General features: G+C 35.8%; 1 protein-coding gene across 20 annotated transcripts in view; it reads right to left on the reverse strand.

The window, feature by feature from the left end:
• Positions 1-21,255, reverse strand: part of HMBOX1 (homeobox containing 1) — a 185,702-nt gene that overhangs the window by 116,159 nt on the left and 48,288 nt on the right. The window contains exon 1 of one of the 20 annotated variants that reach the window (XM_082402826.1): positions 8,675-11,997. The exons of the other annotated variants lie outside the window; for them this stretch is intronic. The gene's annotated coding sequence lies outside the window, so the exon portion shown is untranslated. Of the gene's footprint in view, positions 1-8,674; positions 11,998-21,255 lie in introns of those variants that run through there. 20 annotated transcript variants of the gene reach the window in all.

Consider the following 21,255-nt stretch of genomic DNA (forward strand, 5'->3'; position numbering starts at 1 on the left):
CAGAAACTTAAGACAGACATAAAGAGTTTAAAATTTCCTATTAAGAAAAAATCATAAACAAACTAAGGAATTAAATCAGAAAAAATATTTGACATGTAGAGAAAAAGCAGATCCAAGTTGTTAAATTTATGAAAACACTCAAACTTACTAGAAGTCAGGGAAATAACAATTAGTTTAACAATGAGATATCACTTTGGCAAAAATTTAAAAGATTGATAATATCTCCTCAAAGGGTACTGTCATATTTCACTGGTCTAAGTGAAAAGTCCTTTTGGAAAGAAATCTTGCAACATATATTAAAATTTAAAGTACTTACACCTTTAACCTAGTAGTCCTACTCCTGGGAATCTATCACATAGAAACAAAAGTAATCACACATAGTATGCACAAGGATATTTACTGTCACTTATTTTCCAATTTCTTGTCTCTATAAACAGAGTTGTTTCAATCAATACAGGAATGGCTGAATAAACTACAATATACTTTGATCAATTAACACAATGCAATCCCTAAAAAGAGTAAATTAGAGTTGTATCAGGTGACTTGGGATTTTCACATTATAGCATTAAATTTAAAAAAAGGAAAATGCAATCAAATGAGTATGATGAGGTTTAAAAAGAAAAACTAAAACCAAAAAAAAATCCTTTTCTGTGTGTGTCTCATGTCAGTGTGTTTATTGATATACATACATACACACACACATAAAGTACATGAGCATGGAGAAAAAATAGGTGGTCAACAGGTAATGGAGATGGGGTTAAGGATGGGGGCATATGTAGGGAATACTGGTCAGGAAGGATAAATGCATTTATGCAATAGATATAGACACACATTTATGCAATGAAATTATAAAAATTCCTACTATCAGAAATGGACTCAATTATCAAATGATTACGTTAGGGTTGTCAAAATCCAACACAACGTCAGGCTGAGCAATGAAAAAGCCTACTGTCAGCATTGCTGTCCCTTGAAGAAAAAATATAATCTGGAAAATCCATTAGGAGTAAGAACCTGTAAATGCTGTCTTACCCACAGGTGGTAAGAAGGCTCTTTTTATCCTAGTTTTTCTCTTTAATATAAAAAGTAGTAAACTGTATAAGGTAAAGGAAAAGAATTTCAAAAGCCAAAAAATAAAAGTTAAGTCTGCCTCCTACCCCAAACTCCTTTTTCTCTTCCACTCAGACACCGTTCAGTTTCTTCATACATCTTTGAACATGTAAGTATAACTTTAGGATAAATTCCCAGTAGGGGAATTGTTATGACAAAGGGCATACACATTTTAAATTATGATAGATTTTGTCAAATTGCCTCCCCAAAGAGGACCAATTTATATACTTCTACCTTCAGGAAATGCTTAATTGTGAATCCCGTATGTCAGTCGTGATTTACAATTGAATTTACATTGTGCGTGTATCTGTTTTATTCAGTAATGGTAAACACAGAAAGGGCAGAATATTTAAAGAAAGCAAAGCATAAGAGACAGTGAAGAGTTAGCTTAGCTATAACAGCACAAGCAGCAAGTAAGCCATCAAAGGGAGAGGTAACGGGACAGTGCCAATGCCAATTAGTGAGACCCTTAAGCCCAGATATGGATATCAAAAAAGACTTCTCAGAAGTTTGAAACAGCCATTACAGAGCTCCTTCCACTGCTCTTTTAGCACCTCACACAGAACGCATTGTTATCCATCTAAAATACCTATTTAAAGTAAAACAAAAAATGTGTTAAAATACAGAGATATACAAGCCTTACAATCCCATAAGTCTGATACTATTAGTGCTTTGAATTTACAGATGAGGAAGTGAAACTTCTTCCTGGCTAGATACACATTAAACACACACACACACACACACACACACACAGACACAACATATGGAGGTAAAAAAAAGGTCATAAAACTTCACCAGAACAAATAAAAGGTGAACATCCCTCCCCCCTTAGCTCTCAGTCCTTCTGTCCAAAGATAAATACTATTAAGTTTCCTATAAATTCTTACAAAGATAAAAATTAAGAACTAAATACACACATATCTAACATAGAATTCTTTTTTAAATGGTAGTTTTTAAAAACTTTTAATTATGAAAATTTGTAAACATGTACAAGGGCAGAGTAATATACCAATCACCCTGCTTGAATAATTAACTCCTCCTTACTATCCTGGCTCCAAGGGATATTTTCAAGCAAATTCCAGATATCTTACCACTTTAACATGCAATTCTTAGCAAGTTTCAATATCTGGTTTCCAAATCCAGAGTAAATCAGACACAGAAACTTAGAAGGTGACTGAAAGTGTATAAAAAGGCTTTACCACAGAAAAAAATGACAGCTACCTGAAAAGAATAAAACAAATGAAAATGACTATTTAATAATAGATGTATACACATTATACTGACTCATCAAAAAGTTCAAGTCATGTTTAGGATGTTCATTTTAAAAAGGCATGTAAGTATGTGATACATCTGTTTTTAAAAACTGAAATGGTTAAAAGAAAAGTTTACATTTTAGGAAGCTAATCAGGTGTTTCACTTGTGTCAAACATCTTTTCCCTTGAACAGTGCCAGATAAGTGAGGCCTAACCACATTTAGCTGGGATTTGAAGGGCACATGGAGAGTTTCTCGGTGAAGAACAAATGGCTGGTGACATGTGAGGAAAACAGAACCACAGATATTAGGAATTAAAAACTCATCTAAATTAGAATACCAATCTCTCAAATAATGCCTCTAGATAGCCAGCTTAAAACTAACTGTAAATTACACCTACCAACTGTAAATAACAACTACCACTATTTCATCAATACTACCCTGGGCCGGACACTCACTAGTTAAGTGCTTTACACATACAAACTCATTTTATCTCACAATCCCCTGAGGTAGGTAATTAAGACAAGACACTACTTGCCTAAGGTCAATCAGGTAATGGACTTCCTTTTTCTTATTAGAACTGGAGCTGAAGTACTTACGTTAGGCTTCGTCTTTCTTCAAAATATAAGATTAGGGATACAATTTTTTATCATTTCTCTGGAGCAAATGTTTAATTGTGATAAGTACCGTGCAACAAGTTGGGCAACAGACATACCGCTAAGATACTAATGATGTTTTCTATTACGTTTTACTCGTTATGATTCACAACTAAAGGTATGTCATATACCACGGAGATTTTTATTCCAAAAGCATTATTACATATATTACTTATCAAATTTTTTAAGACAGAGATACTCATGTAGCTTTTCCTACATTTCCAGTGACAGGGAAGTTTAATGAAGAGTTTTGCAGATAAAGATATTCCTTTAAGAGATTCTAAAACTGTTTCTTGTAACTTCAAGCCACTCATCTGACTGAATCGATAAAGACTACACTTCTTCTTTTCTTTTCCACAAGGCAGCATTTTAAATGTCTGTAAAATCTTTGCAAAGAGTCTCCATGCTAAATAGTCCCAGTCATGATTGTAGTTTGACATGGTTTCCTCACTCATTTGTCATTATCCTGTCTTCTCTTAAAAAGTGGGGCTCCCCAAATTCAACACAAGACTCCTGCAGAGAGCCTAACTGGAGCAGGATACAGGGAACTATTAGTTCTCTTGTTCTGAACCTAAAATTATATTACTTTCTCCCACCACCAAGTCATTTTTGGGTGTGAATTAAATTTGTAGACAAAAAAGTCTTTTGCACATTCATTCAAGAATCAGTGATTAAACATCAATGACAGAACTGATCCAGGCTTTTACCCAGGCTTCCCCTCCCTAAACTCAAGTTTTTTTTTCTTTTTTTTAAGCAAAATAGTTCCATTTTTGCTTTTTGTTTTCTTATAAACAAATATTACTACTTGATATATATTTTATTTGTCTATTATCTGTGTCACTATTGTCTAGTGTCTGTACCTACTCCTAAAGTAGTATCTGGAACATAACAGGCACTGTTTATTATTGAACTAACTCATGAACAGATGGAAGAGGGTGGAACATTCATATTCTTTCTGGCTTCTGGAAGGGAATCTCTAGGCTACTATACTTCACTGCTAAATGATCTTGAAGCCGTATCAATAAACACACTTAATCAGAAGAGCCATGACTACCACATATGCTCTAGAATTTGCTATGATAGTCTAATAAAGGAATTATAGGTTTTGATAACTTTTAAGATACGTGGTGGTTTTGATGTTACCCTCAATATGTTTCCTATGTTTTTCCATTCTAAAATAATTATATAACCTGAAAATAAAAATATACATCTCCCTATTATTAACAGTAGGTCACTGGTAAACTCTATTGAACTATGCTGTGAAATGTTAGGGAATAGTCAGAGGCTGAGCCACCATCTCTGCCTCTATATACGGCCTCAACTGTACAGACTCCAGCCATGAGCATCCTTATACCATAACGTACTTGGTTTAGATGCCACTTCCCTTGCAGCTTCATTATTACTTACAGTTGTAGTTGCACACTCTGTGGTGTGATTTCAGATTTTTTTATTCATTTAAGTTCAAAACACAACTAAGGAGCCGCTACTTGTTTATATTATATGATTTAGCATTCCCTGCTATGGCAGTCAGGGTTCTCTACTCTCATGGGATTGTTACTGTTACATGACGCTACTTCATTCTTACTGAATTACAGTACAAATATATGACAGCAGGCATCACTTTCTCCTCATGTCAGTTTAGAACAGTTATTCACAAACTGGGCTGTGCATCTAAATCACATGGATGTCTTTTAGAATCACAGAATCCCTAGCCAACTCTGGACCTACTGAATCCAAATAACTGGAGGTAGGGGAGTCCAAGAATATTTTTAAACAGCTTCTGAGGTAATTCTACTTGAAAACTACTGGTTTAGAGGACAAGAAAGAACTCTAATAATGCAATGCCATATCTCTTGTATAAGATATAATATCTAGGCATAAAGACAATTTTGAGCATACCGACACCCAAAATTTCTCCTATTATTTCCCATATCAACATTCCAAGCTGAATACTTAACATAATTAATTTAATCTGTTATTCAAAATTGAAGGGGAATTTGATAACACCTTAAGATATGTCCACTTCAAGGGAACTCATATAATAGACGTTGGTCAAAACAACTCATAAATATTCTCAAAGTAGTCTTCTCTCCACAAGTGCTGTGCTACTCCTCATCCACCTAGTAAGCACTTGCCCCAGCCAAGCAGTTCTCCTAACCCTACAAAAATGGAATGCCTCCCTCCCCATTTCCTTTCTACCAGTCTCAGTCTCAGTGACTCTTATTTGATAAGACAGCAAACACCCTTTACAAAACCCTCTGCTAGTAGGGTACCATAAATATGTTTCTGTTATATTACATTATAATTCATATACAAATCTGTTTCCTAGAAGGTGAGCTTCTTAAGAGTAGGGATTGTTTATTATCAACTGCTATAGTTCCAGCTCCTACTCAGGTGTAAGCAGTAAATAAATCTTTGCTTACTGAAGAAATAAAAGAAAATGCCTACTTTCAAGTCTCATTCAAATAAAATAATCTTAAGAGTCCTGGTCCTTAAAATTAACACCAAAAGATTCTGTTATTAAATTAAAAATTAATGCAATTGGAACATTTTCCAAGACAATTGATAAGCATTTATTAAGTATCTCATATAAGCCAAATGCTATGCAAGTGCTAAGGATACAAAAAAATGAGCTTTGCTCTTGATAGCAGGGTAAGTAATATTAATGTTCCCAAGGAGATATCCTGTCATTAGTTTACAATTTACATCCACAGATTCCTTGAAACCAAACTCTGTTAGGACTGTTAATGCCCCTGAGGGCGTTAAAAATACTGGACTGAGAATTCAGGAGTCTAACAACTCCATGTTGCTTAAGCCATGATCGTTCTCCAGAGTTCACTACAACAGGAAAACGTAACAATTTGAATGGCAGAGTCTCCCACCATCATTATAAATAAATTTTAAAGTCTGTGTGACTACCATTCAAATATCCCCAGGACTAAAACAAAGACACAGAAAAAATATTCCTATTGGCATACATCTAGAAAATCTTGATGTTAAAATGTAACAATTTACTCACAGGACCAATCCAGATGCCTTGATCTACTGCTTAAACACTCATGTGGCTTTGAAGCCTCTAATCTTTTTTGCAAGAAGATTGTATGAATACACTGATAATTTCCAGAACAATAACGTGATTTTGCAAGTTTCTGGATGATCCAGTATCTTCCTTCCCATTTTGCATTTCCTCTATCTCAGCAGTTTTCCAATGTTTAAAAGTGAAATAATAGAATTGGAATAAGATACTTCATTAAGCTAGAACAAGGTGACTCATAAAATCTTAACTAGAATTGATGTTAACAATGTTTTCCAAATAACTCAGCTTACAGAGAAAAAAAAATTCTGAAAATTGGAGCCAAGAACCCTGACGCCCAGGTTACTGCTTATACTAATTTACCAATAAATAAAAGCAAAAATTCCAGTCAGTCATTCAGAAACTTTAGGGTCTATTTAAATGCATATCATTTGAAAGCTTTTTTAGGAGTTCAGAATTATGACAAAATGTGCAAACAGAAGTTTTCCATAGTTGGACCTAGGCAAGTATTTCCTGTAGAGGGAGAAATAAAATTTAACATATTTTGGGAAATACCATCTTAAGAATTGTTTGGTATTCACTTTCCCTATAGGCACTCCTTTTTATGCCTCAATCCTGCAGGATTTTGTATTCATTCATTTATGCTTTTAACAAATATTTACTGAGCACCTAGTATATGCTAGGAAATGGAAAATACAGCAATGAACAAAATCCGTGTTCAAATAAAGCTTACATTCTCGTGGTGAAAGGCAAATTAAAAAAAAAAAAGAGTTAAACATATAGTATTCAGATCATGATAAATACAATAGAGACAAATAAACCTGGGAAAGAATTCAGGATTATGATTTTAAATAGGGTGCTCAGAGAAAGACTCAGTGAGAAAGTTAAATCAGAGTAAAGACTTGATGAAGTTAGGAAGCAAGCCATGTAGATACAGGAGAAAGGGCATTTAAGGTCAAGACCTTGAGGCAGAAGCTGTCTACCACGTCCAAAGAACAGCACCAAGGATGATGTGGCTGGAGTTGCATGAGCAAAGGATAACACAGTAGAACATGAAAATAGAGAACAGGGGGCTACTGAGAGGGCAAGATCAAAGAGGAACCTATAGTTGAAAATTTCTGTTAAAGCTACTAAATATTACGTTAATTAGATTGGGATTAAATCAATAGCCTAGGGATGACCCAATTTAAGAGGAAACTTAGCATGAATTGTTAATGGTAGAATTTCTAATATCAACAGGTTAGCAGAGAGATGTTATTTTTGGACATTCCCAGCATCGATTAAATTGTACATCACAGAGCATCATCAACTACTTTTATAAATGACTAGCTTTGAAGCATCCCCTTGTCAATTTACTAGAAGGTGAATGCTGAAAGGAGGATGAAGAAGGCGGAGGATAAGGAAATTCATAGTTTTCCATTGCAGAGAAGTGTTTTATCTCCCATATCTCAGGAGGTATGTTAATATATAATTCAAAATAAGAAGGTGGACAAGCAGATTGTTTTACAAGTAAAAGTTAAAGTCAAACAAATTTCAGGGAGCCCTTATGCTTTACCCCAATACTCATAATACTTAAGCACCCCAAGGACATGTTTCTTTTATTTTTCACATTTTCCACAGTGTACTATAGTTATTTTAGGGTCTCATATTATGTATTGCCTGACTACACAGACAAAAACGTATCTCAAGTCATGAGTAAAAGGCTCTGCACCTGAGCTAGGGAGAACACAACTTTCTCACACTTCTGCCTTTAAAAACCTGGGGCTTGCACAGCAAAGGAAATCGTAAACAAAATGAAAAGACAACCCACAGAATGGGAGAAAATATTTGCAAACAATGAGACTGACAAGGGATTAGTCTCCAAAATTTACAAACAGCTCCTGCAGCTCAATATCAAAAAAAACAACCCAATCAAAAAATGGGCAGAAGACCTAAATAGACATTTCTCCAAAGAGGAAATACAGATGGCCAAGAGGCACATGAAAAGATGCTTAACATCTCTAATTATTAAAGAAATGCAAATCAAAACTACAATGAGGGGGCTTCCCTGGTGGCGGCAGTGGTTGAGAATCTGCCTGCTAATGCAGGGGACACGGGTTCGAGCCCTAGTCTGGGAAGATCCCACATGCCGTGGAGCAACTAGGCCCGTGAGCCACAACTACTGAGCCTGCGCTCTGCAACAAGAGAGGTCACGATAGTGAGAGGCCCGCGCACCGCGATGAAGAGTGGCCCCCACTTGCCGCAACTAGAGAAAGCAACCTAAATGTCCATTGACAGATGAATGGATAAAGAAGATGTGGTACATATATACAATGGAATATTACTCAGCCATTAAAAAAAATGAAATAATGCCATTTGTAGCAACATGGATAGACCTGAGGATTATCACACTACATGAAATAACTAAGTCAGAGAAAGACAAATATATGATATAGCTTATATGCGGAATCTAAAAAAAAAAATGATACAAATGAACTTATTTACAAAACAGAAACAGACTCACAGACATAGAGAATGAACTTACGGTTACCAGGGGGGAAGGGTGGAGGAGAGGGATAGATTGGGAGTTTCGGATTGACACGTACACACTACTATATTTAAAACAGATAACCAACAAGGACTTACTGTATAGCACAGGGAACGTGGATCAATATTCTGTAATAACCTAAATGGGAAAAGAATTTGAAAAAGAATAGATACATGTATATGTATAACTGAATCACTCTGCCATACACCTGAAACTAACACAACAATGTTAATCAACTATGCTCTAATATAAAATAAAAATTAAAAAAAATAATAAAGCAAAACAAAAAACAAAAAACAAAACCCTGGGGCTATGGTTAACCACCCTATTTTTTCAATTTCTTTTGTCCTTCATGCTCCCCTTGACCTGGTCATTCCAGCATGATCATGTATTCTACTCCAGAATCATAATGGCTTATCTCAGTTTTATCTGCTGAAGTCTCCATATATTTCAGATCCCTAATTCCAAATTATTTTCCTCAGATATCTACTGAAAAGCTCAGGAGTTCTCAAACTATAAGGAGAATCATAAAGTATAATGGAAATACACAGTATTAATATTTTAAATTATTCATTGTATCCTACCAAATACAACCAGCTCTCAAAAAGCACCCTCTGTACTACAGATTTATATCTAATTATAGGCGTTAAGACTTCTTCAATCTTTGGAATAATTTCCAGACTCAAATCTGTTTTAAATTATTTTATATTATGTATAACCAGCATTAAAAATGTGCTAAATCTATATCCCATGCTCCTTATTACTTCTTTTTATATGAGTTAATAAAGATTCAAAAATACTTATCAAACTCATTCATATTAAAGATAATCCCTATGAAAGGCAGAGAATGATTCAGTCTTAAAATTCTGAGGTTATACTTTTTGCCATATTCCCAAATACTGTGTTAGAGAACTTCAACATATAATTGATAGGTTGTCATTTTAAACTGAAATTTAGAGCTAGAAAAATCTTTATATGGTGAACTAAAACAAAACACAAATATATGCTAAACCAATTAATGCTAATTAACCTCCTTAGCAGGTTCTTTTATCTGTGACCTTCCCTATCTTACTTGAGACCTTCTCTTTCTGCTGTATTAATGCCATGGTTTCTAACTGCCTTCCCTGCCTCCATTCTTATCCTTGTTACACACAGTTAAGTTAATCTTTCTAAAGTGCAAAACTACTGTAAGTAGGACAGAATGGCACAGAGTGTAAGAAACTTGCAGCATGACTATTTTGAGTTTGAAATCCCAGGTTCTACCATTTGTTAGCGGTTGACCTCGTACAAATGTCTTATCTTGCTAAACCCTGGTTTCCTCCTCTGCAAACTATGGACAATGTTATTTACTTCAAGGGTCACTACGAGGACTAAACAGGATAAAGTAAAAAAGGCTCCTCATGTAGACACCCAGAAATGTTAGCTCCCTTGGCCCCTTTGTAAGTTTGAACCATCAATCTTTCAAAAAGGCTATCACATCCTAGGGGGAAAATGATTTAAGGAGAGTATCAGAAAAGCAATGCAATGGCTGATATTGAGAATACGTGCTTCCTAATACTGTGATGAGAAAGTGGTTTCAGGAGTACACAGAAATCCAGAGCTAGGCAGATGCTCTCTGCCAAGAACTGCTTGGACAAGCCTTGCTTCCCCCAGGTAACTGCAAGGACTCACTGTCCCAAGTGTTATCCCACAATTCAGTTTTTTATAGTGCCTCTAACTAACCTTCTAATTACTCTAATTACGAATAAGTGACTTTAATTACTTGAGAAAAAGCATCAAAGTCAGGAGTTTCTAAACATCTTGAAGGAACAGCGGGTGTATGTTGGGGTGGTGGGAGAAAGTCTCTGACGTGAGAGAGGGAAGAGGTGATACTGACAACCATATGCCCTTCTCCAGTGGGAAATTATGAAAAATGGAATAAACAAACAGGCAATAGAAGTAAGAGTTTTTGATCCAATGGGAATCATAATGCAACGTTTGGAGACTTTTTTGGCTCAAGCCTCTTCCAATACCTCATAGATAAACCACAGTCAAAGAATGTCATGAATGACTTCAGAGAGAAAAACACTTTCTTGCTAAGCTTTATTTTAATACTTACTCATATCTATGATCATGTTTCCCTTACCACTTCAAATAATAACCAAAATCTAAAAAGAATCCTGGTAGAAATCATAAAGAGAACATAATGAATATCAGTATTTTCTGCTCCTGGCTGCTAAAATTCTGCAAGTCTACACCTCTAAAATAGAAAATGCTTGTTGGAATCATACGATATTATGACTAAATGAATAGAAATGTGATACTTAAATCTCATGATTCTGTATGTTATGGCTGGAAAACATCAAGGGTGAAGGAAATTCTAAACAAAGATTTAAGAAGATGGACAATGCTGATATGCAGAACTGAATATTTAAGAATCAATGAACGTCTAGAGACAGTACCTGGCTGATAGCAGACGATGAGGAACTAGAATATGCGGAGGTCAGAGCTAGAGAAACGGACCAAGGAGCTGCCTCTATATGCACAATAGCAGAGGGCATAAACTAGAGGCTTAGGGAGATGGATCAATCCCATGGATAGACTTTTATTTGGTCTACATGGTATTTAAAAGTCAGGAGACTGAATATAAATATGGAGGTTTTTGCTTTTATTGAAAAAAAAACTGCTGCATCTATTACCCATCCTGAGTCACACTGAGTTTGTAATCCCTCATGTGCCAACAGTTGGCTGGAATTGAGTTCCCCTTCTTGTATGAGGGATGCAACCTCCAGGTCACCACAGGCTCTGCCACCTCTCAACACTAAATATCAGCTGCTGTTTATTACCCAGCTCATATTGTGATTTGTTTTATGATGGAAAAATAATTCTTTATACTTACATCTCTATGAAAAGTCTGAAAACAAAAACTAAATCTATCTTTTTCCTTACACCTGGACCATTTATTTATGTTGCCTGCGTACTGCCTGAGCAATCAACAAATAAAGTCTGGTGGTGATAAAGCTAGAAGGAGGATTCTAGCATATAAGTTAGAAATCAAAAACAGAACAAACGAAAACCTCCTCAGAATTTAGTAACTGAAAATGCAGCAGGTTCCAAATAATATAACCATAAACCTTGCAATTCCAGTTCTGGGGATCTACCTTACAGATATACTCATACATGAGCAAAATAAATTATGTTCAATGTTATTTTTTGCAGTATTATTTGTAATAGGAAAAGATTAGAAACAACCTAATGTCCACCATTAGGGGACTAGATAAGTTATGGTATAATCACACAACGCAGCCATAAGAAATAAGGAAATTCCTGGACTTCCCTGGTGGTGCAGTGGTTAAGAATCCGCCTGCCAACGCAGGGGACATGGGTTCGAGCCTTGGTCCGGGAAGATCCCACATGCCACGGAGCAACTAAGCCCATGTGCCACAACTACTGAGCCTGAACTCTAGAGTCCACGAGCCACAACTGCTGCAGTCCACGAGCCACAACTGCTGCAGCCCGCGTGCCTAGGGCCCGTGCTCCGCAACAAAGAGAAGCCACCGCAATAAGAAGCCCGCGCACCGCAACAAAGGGTAGGCCCCGCTCGCCGCAACTAGAGAAAACCCACGCACAGCAACAAAGACCCAACGCAGCCAATAAATAAATAAATAAATTTATTTTTTAAAAAAATAAGAAATAAGGAAATCCCTTATATGCAAATATGAAACAGTCTCCAAGTGAAAAGAACAAGGAAGAACACAGCATATATGTCATTTGTGAAGAAGAAGGAGGGAGAAGAGGAGGAAAGTGGGAAAGAATATATAAGTAACTATATATAGATTTGTTTATACATGCATGAAGTATTTCTGGAAGGATACAGAAGAAACTGGTAACACTGATTCTCTAGGGGATGGGAACGTGATAACTGAAACATGGAGGTGCTAGGAGAGTTTTCACTAGATATATTTTTCCATCATTTGAATTTTGTAGCAGGTAAGTAGGTACCTATTCAAAAATCAGTTTTTAAAAATGTAACAGGTTGGCTGAGCTGATTCCAAGTATGATTATGAACTCAGCAACTATCAGAACTAGTGAGCCAGTGACCCCTCTCCACATATATGGTATTTGGACTTCTAGTTCATTGATGGAAATTTCAGTGGGAACCTAGAGGAGGGTGAGGGGTGAGCAGAAGGAGAGAAGGAAAGTGAGACGAAATAAGGACAATGGAAGAAATGGCACGGTGTCTTTTTTCATCTGGCTCTCTGAACTGGTTTTGAGCCCAGAAAGAGTAAAAGGGTAGATTCAAAAGATAAGACACCTTTTCAACAGAGACTGTGAAACTGTAAGCACAAACTCTGCTGCACTGGGACTTGGGGACAAAGTGTGGTACAGCGATGGGGGATGGGGGGATGGGGGGAATGCGGCTCTAATTCAGCCTGGCACCTTCTGAGTACTTGAAGACTGCTGCTCTGAAAGAACTAAAGACAACATTCCTGGCGTGGCTACTATCCCTCACGGAGGACCCAGCAGCAGGGGCAGTGATGAGGTACCACATTAGGGTGGGTTGAAGGGGATGGACTTCCCAAGGAGGCTGTAAGACAATAATATTCACTTCTGTTCTTGAATACACGTTACATTCCACTCAAGGGCTCCCAGAAATACTTAAGGGAACTCTGAAGAGGGCTGGGGGTTTGTGTGAGTAGAAGGGAACAAAAACTTATACTCCATCTCTATGTAAGTGGTGAAGCCTAGAAACAATTATACAAAAGTATAAAAAGCATATGTGGAACAGTGAAAGAACAGAAGACAGTACTCTGGCAAGAGAGCCAAAAGGAAGTCTTACTGGATTTTTTTTTTTTTTTAACTTAGGCAGTTGCTCACTGAACAGGAAGTAGAAGAGAAAAAATATGAGGATGGCTGGAAAGAGGTTACTCAAGGCTCTGCTGGGAACCAACACACTTAGTTATGCAGTACCTCCTTTCCAAAGTGAAATCTTTCAACTGCTTTAAAATGTTTCTTTTCTAAGCCATTGAAAGCAATGAGATCATGTTCTTGATTAAGAGCCAGGTTTTTTTCCCCTGCAACCCAGACTGTTGAAGTTAAAAAGAAGAAAAATTAGAGGAATGAAAAAGGGTGAAGGTAGGAAGAATTGGGAACAGAAAACAGAGAGGCGGGAACAAATATATTTTAAGAGTCAAGCGACAGAAAATTATGTAATGACCGAACAGAGAGAGTTTGTTTTAAAAATTGAGACTATCTTGCCCTGTTCCAAAAATACAACAAAGTATCGATTCAATTTACTTAACTGATGTTTTCCTATTCCATTTCATCCACAGTTAAAGTAAAATATACAATCCTGTTATGCCTCATAGCACATAGCATTAAGTAATTATAAATACACAGATAAGCCACTTGTGAAAGGTGCTGTTTGTACTAATATAATAGGGCTTGCTGGACCATTAAAAAAAAAAAAGGAATTTGAAGGCTAATCTTAGGTAATTTGGTTCATATGCTTTTCACAAGAGGAAATAAATGATATTCACTACCCTAAACAATGGATAGTGAGAGACAGAATTTCTAAGATAAGCAAGAAGCCCAATATACAAAAACTAGAGATTAAACTCCATCTCGAAATGCAACTCTTATGGTTACAGAATAAATAACATTAACATGGTCCATGTATTTAATATATTCTGCATCCATGACAGTGTCTCTCACTTACATAACTAGCTATTTAATGTAACTTAACATTCGAATAGCATTTTATACTTTTCAAAGTATCTTCACATTTCTCATTTGATGTTCACAATACCCTGTGAGGAAGGCAGCACAGGTTTCTTTCAGTTTTAGACACCAAAACAAAGAAAGGTTAAGAGCGAATTTACAAGTCAGTTGTAAGTCAGGGATAGAATGTAAGGGTCCAGAACTTCTGGTCCAGTGATTGTCAAAGTGGTGTTTGTGGACAATTATTCAACTATCTACTCAATTTTTTTAGGTGACGACTGTGTTCCAGGAAATGTAGGCATTTATACAGGCAATAGGAATATAATAGAGAACAGGAACATAAATAGTGTCTACCCTCGTGGAGCTACCAGTTTAGTGAGTCATCATTTAAATAATTATACAGAAAAATGGCAAAGCTTCACTTGTGACAAGTGCTGTGATGGGATACCCAGTGCTATGAGAACATACAATGTGGGAAAGCTGACCTAGAAAAGGATTCACTATGAATTAATGATAAAGCTCACATCTGAAGGATAGGCATCATAAAGACAAACAAAGAAAGGAAACACTAATTCTCGGTGAAGGCTACATCATGTGCAAAAGACGGACTGTGGGAGGGGGCATGTAAAATGCAAGAGACTAAAGGAAGAGAAGTGTGGTTGAAGCAGAAGTCCTGAGCCCCAACTTCCAAACGTGAGATCAGGATTCCCCATGTGATCTCAGACACATTAAGTTTTGAGTGACTACTGCCATAGTCTAATAATTGTTTAATAATATCTAGATGGTTCACTCAGGTATAGGGCGTGGGTGGCCAACAATGCAAAAATAAGGGAACTGCTACATCCATTAAAAAGTTGCCAAATTATCTGAATTCTAGGGGGTGACATCACTTTGAATTTAGAGCATAAAGAGAAAATTTATGAAGGTGGTGACATTTGCCCTAGACTTTTAGAGGTGGATTGAATTTCCACAGATAGAAGATAGAGACTACTACAGATAAAGAAATGAAGAAACTGAAAAGATACCCCTTGCTGCTTCATAGAAGTGTGAATATTTTATTTTAATGCAGTCTTTCCTAAGTGGTACTTTAGAAATATCATCCCCATAACATCTTAAAGTTGCAGAGGTCTTGTAGCTTATAAAGCTTTAATTTTATACTCACAACAAATTCTATTAGGTTCAAGGTCACATTAATTCTCTCGATTCTGCAGATAAACAAAGCCAGTTGAATGAGGTTGACTTGTGCAAGGCCACATTTCAACACCACTCTTTCTTTTTAACATTATAGATTCCTGATCATTAGGAAGTGGAACAGATATCAAAGTCTGTTATATGAAATATGGGGAACTAACTAGGCCTGGGATGTTGGACAGACTCATAAGAACTCTACTATGATAATTTGAAGCAAAAGCCAGTTATCCTGGCTTTAATTAAATGAAAGTAATGTAATAGGCAAGTGGTCTTCTCAGTGAGAGAGAAAGAGAATATGACACACAGAGACAGAGACTCAAATGAGGCACCCCTGATGAGACCTAATAACTCAGGTATTAAAAAAAAAGCAGCTGTGGAGGAGGGGCTGGGGGAAAAGAGGGGGAAAAAACCAAAATAAAGCAGCACAATATATTAAGGGAAAAAAATGAACAGATAAGGGGAGACATGCTTTGCCTTCAAATAGCACTCTCTAATGTTTTAAAGTCATTTTTCAGTTTTCTCCCAGAAGGTGTCATCAAGAAAACTCTTGGTGATCACACTTTGAAAATCTACACTGTTCTGCATCGTCAAACACATTTATTCCTCTTTTCCTTTCCTAACAAATGGAGGACTCTAAATGATGCAAATAATACTCTTACTTTTATTAACATATATTAAGCCTCTACTTTGTGCAAAATATTATGGAAGATATGAAGGTCTCCAGTCTCAAAGATTTATGTTTTGGCAACACCAGTAGATATAATCACTAGATTGTATTCAAGAAAATCTGTTGGGCTTTACTCTATTTTCATAAACAGAAAGGACTTTCTCTACAAAAGAACAGAAAATTTCAAAGCCATTAATAAGATTCCATGCCACACAGAGATTGATCCAAGGAACTGAGTAGGAGCCATGAATAAGTTTTCATATCACACGAAGACTGATCCAAGGACTTGGGTGCCTTTGGCTTATGAATCCATCTGGCCTATAGTAAGTACTCTAGAAAGGGATAATGTTGTACATATACGAATAATTTTCCTTAGAGTTAAAGGTAACAAAGTCAGAAAGAACAGGGGTTAGGAATAATGATTAACTGCTAAGGAGAAAAACAGAATTTCAATGAGTATGGATAACAAACAGTAATAACTTATTACCACAATCCAAAGGACTTTGGAGATCTGTATAGAAATACTGACATCCCCTTCAAACTCTCCAGAACCAGTTTATAAATCTTTTTCCACCTCTGCTATTCTATCTTCACTACCAATCTTACATCCTTCCTCTTGTCTATCTCTCTCACCTTGTCCCAGTGAGATAGTTTGGGTGACTGCAAACATGGTGGACCAACAATTGAAAAGGAATACAGGAAGGAAATACAGAATACAGAAAAAAGACAGTGTTTTTCTTTTCCTTTTGATCTCTTCCTTGATATAAAATGAAAAATAATATTGTACTTTAAAAGCAGAATGACAGTAATGTTTTCTAGTTTTCTTGCCCCCAAATCCCTTAATTTGGCTTTTTTGAAAGTGGCCTTGGTTGCCGTTATTTTTTAGCCCTCTGGTTCAGTGGTCCTTTATAGAAAAAGGGTCTTAACCTCTGTAATATAGAAAGTTTAAATTTATAATGGATGAGTCATGGATGAGTCTCTACAATCTAACTTTCAGATATTAAAAAACTCATTTTCTCTGTGCCAAAGCCAACTGGATTTGTGAAGCAATGGAGTTTGTCTTATTTGACAAGAAATCATTCTCTTTTCAGGTCAAAGTACCTAATATGTTCTTGGGAACCACTTAACTATCTTTCATTCCTCACGGTGGATAATTGCTTGTTTTAGAGGACTGCTGAACCTAACTACACTAAAAAAGTACATGGAGAAAGTTTCCAGGCAAAAAGTACACTAATGACCAATTGGTTCTATTATTTTACAGTTTAAATATACAATACACAGTATATATTTAAATGTTATGATAGCTATTCATATAATAAGTGATATGATTATTACTTAACATCTCTACATGTCTAGAAAATGTTTCTCAATTGCTCATTAAAATATTACTAGTAAAAAGGATTGGCTTGGCATAAAACTACAGGGCATACACAAAAGTAGTGTGAGCAGTTCTCTTAAAAGAAAATGAAAATAACGTGACTATACCTACTTTCGATTTCCGTAGTCAACAAGAATCAGGATAAACTGGAGTTTATAGATCTATTTATACATCTATACTATTTATAGACCTGTTTATACATCTAGTTATAGTTGGTTATGTGAGAAAGAGAGGTTCTTTCACACTTACCATTTTACAAGTGGAGGAATTAAGGATCAACTATATGTATAAAAATAACAATAATGATGATGATGACACGTTAAATTAAGAACAGCAATAGCACTCTACTTTTTTATATCTAATTTTTGACCATCACTGTAATCCTATAAGGTAGGCATTCATATGACCATTTCACACACACACACGCAAAAAAAAAAAAAAAAAAAAAAAGAAAAGAAAGGAAAACCAAGGCTCTGAGAACATAACAGCACTAAATAATTTAGTAAAATATATCTTTGACAAGTGTCAGAGTTAGGATTACATATGAGAAGTTCCTGACTTTAAACTTAGCACTCTCTTCTACACTACACTGTAGTGATGGATTGCAAAATAAGGCTAGCAATTACACCCATCTCAGGATGCATGTCTGTTTGTAATACATGACCTTGTTGCTCTTTAATCACCCCTTTCAAAGAAAGTTTTAAATTTTGATGAAGTGAAATTTATCAATATTCATTCTCTTATTCATGCTTGATGGGTCTTCTCTAAGAAATGTTGCCTTAGCAAAGTCACATTTCCTCCTATGTTTCTTCTAGACGTTTTATAATAAGTCTCAGCATTTAAGTTAAGGACTATAACCCATTCAAGTTAATTTCTGGATATGATATGAGACAAGGGTCAAGGTCCCTCCCCTACTCTCCTCCCCTCAGTCCCACCCCATAAGTATATACAATTTCTCCAGCACCATTTTTTAACTTTTTATTTTACATTGGAGTATATGTGATTAACAACATTGTGTTATTTTCAGGTGTACAGCAAAGTAATTCAGTTATACATATACATGTATCCATTCCTTTCCAAATTCTTTTCCCATTTAGGTTGTTACATAATATTGAATAAAGTTCCCTGTACTATACAGTAGGTCCTTACTGGTTATCCATTTTAAGTATAGCAGTGTGTACATGTCAATCCCAAACTCCCTAACTATCCCTCCCTCCCACCCTTCCCCCTGGAAACCATAAGTTCTTCCCTAAGTCTGTGAGTCTGTTTCTGTTTTGTAAATAAGTTCATTTGTATCATTTTTTTTAAGATTCTGCATATAAGCGATATCATACGATATTTGTCTTTCTCCATCTGAGTTACTTCACTCAGTATAACAATCTCTAGGTCCACCCACGTCGCTGCAAATGGCATTCTTTCACCCTTTTTAATGGCCGAGTAATATTCCATTGTATATATGTACCAAATCTCCTTTTTCCATTCATCTGTCGATGGACGTTTAGATTGCTTCCACGTCTTGGCTATCATAAACAGTTCTCCAGCACCATTTGCTCAATGAATTGCCTTGGCATCTTTGTCAAAAATCAATTGACCATAAATGTGTGGGTCTTTCTAGACTCTATTCTGTTCAACTGATCTATCCTTATGCTAATACCACACTGTTCTGATTACAACTTTTCGGTAAGTCTTAAAATCAAATAGTGCAATTCCTCCAGTTTTGTCATTCTTTTTTTTAAAATGGGTCAGATAGGTCTTCCGAATTTCTATATAAATTATAGACCCAGCTAATCAAGTTCTACAAAAAATCCTCCTAGGGTTTTGACTGAGATCATGTTGAATCTATGGATCAATCTGGGGAGAACTGAAATTTTAAAATTGAGTCTTCTGCTCCATGAACATATCATACATCTCCATTTATTTAGATCTTCTTTAATTTACATCAGCAGTGTGTTGTGGTTTTCAGCATCAGGTCTCATACACATTTATTATTTATTCTAAAGTATTTCATTTTTTATATTATTGTAAATGGCATTGTTATTGAACTTCGACTTTCCAGATGTTCACTGCTAATACCAGATAAGGGTATACAGAACTAAAAATGATTTCTGTATACTGACCTTACGTCCTGTGATTTTGCTAAACTCATTTAATAGTTCTAGAGGCTTTTTTAAAAAATTAATTCCATAGAATTTTCTACAGTCAGGTTGTCTGTGAATAATGACAGTTTTCTCTCTTTTTTTCCAATCTATAAGCCTTTTATTTATTTTCCTTTCTTACCGTATGGGCTAGGAGCTCCAGTACACTGTTGAATGAAGTGCTAAGGGCAGAAATTCTTGCTCTGTTCCCAGTCATAGGAGGAAAGCATTCAGTCTTTCTCTATTAAGTATAATGCTAGTTTTAGATTTTTGGTAGATACCCCTTATCAGTTTAAGGAATTTTGTTTTACTGTTAGTTTGCTGAGTTTGGGATTTTTTGTTTCATGAATGGTATTTTTCTGCATCTATTGAAATGATTATAGTTCTTTTAGTTTAGCCTGTTAATATGGTGAATCACATTGATTGACTTTGGAACGTTAAACTAAACTTACATCTTTTGACATTACATTAGTCATGATATATTAACTTTTTATTATATTGCTGGATTCAATTTGTTATTTTGTTTATCATTTCTTAATATTTTAATAAGAATTTCTGCATGTGTTCCCGAGGGATAGTGGTGTACAGATTTCTTTCCCTATCACGTCTTTATCTTGGTATCAGAGTAATACTGGCTTCATAAAATGAGTTGAGAAGTGTTCCTCTTCTCTTCTATTTTTGGGAAGAGCTTATGTGGAATTGGCACCATTTCTTCCTGAAATGTTTGGGAGAATTCACTGAGAAGCCATCTGACTTGGAGTTTTGGTTTTTTTTGTGTGTGTGTGGTAAGGTTTTTATCTACAAATCTGATTTCTTTAACAGGCACAGGGATTTTCAGGTTATCTATTTTCTTCTTGAGTGAGCCTTGATAGTTTGTGTCCATCAAGGAATTTGATAATTTATCTAAGTTGTTAAACTTATTGGCATAAATTTGTTCATAATATTCTCTTATCATTCTTTTAATGTTTGTAGGATCTATAGTGATATCCTCTTTTTTATTCCACATATTGGTAGTTTGCGTCTTTTCCTTTTTTCTTGATTAATGGAGGTAGCAGTGTGTCAATTTATGAAGTTTTTCAAAGAACCAACCTGCTATTGGTTTCATTCATTTTCCTGCTTATTTTCTATTTCATTGATTATCGTTCTTGATTATTTCTTTCCCTCTGCTTACTTTGGGTTTAATTTATTCATCTTTATCTAGTTCTTAAGCTAGAAATAGAAACCTAGATCACTGATTTGGTATTTGTTTTAGTTCACAGGTCTCTGAATCAAGAGTTCAGAGGAACTGAATTTGAGGAACCTTATTCACATCTGGACCTGATGCAGATCAAGAGATCTTGGACTTGGAGAGTAAGGTTGCAATCAGATTTTGGGAATTAGGGGAGAGGATGAGTGTATCTGCATGTGACAGGAATATAAATTTTAGTGGCCACAGAGTGGACTGTGGCAGATTATTTTTGTAGATGGTCATAATAATTGCTCCTTTGCAATGTGACTCTGCCCCTCTTCCCATCAAAAGAGAGGACTGGAATCTGACGGGACTTATTTTACCAACAGAAAGTGATGGAAGCGAGGTCATACAATGTCCGAAACTAAACCTTGAGCCTC

This window comes from Balaenoptera borealis (assembly GCF_965194805.1).
Source record: "Balaenoptera borealis genome assembly, chromosome: 8".
NCBI lineage: Eukaryota > Metazoa > Chordata > Mammalia > Artiodactyla > Balaenopteridae > Balaenoptera > Balaenoptera borealis.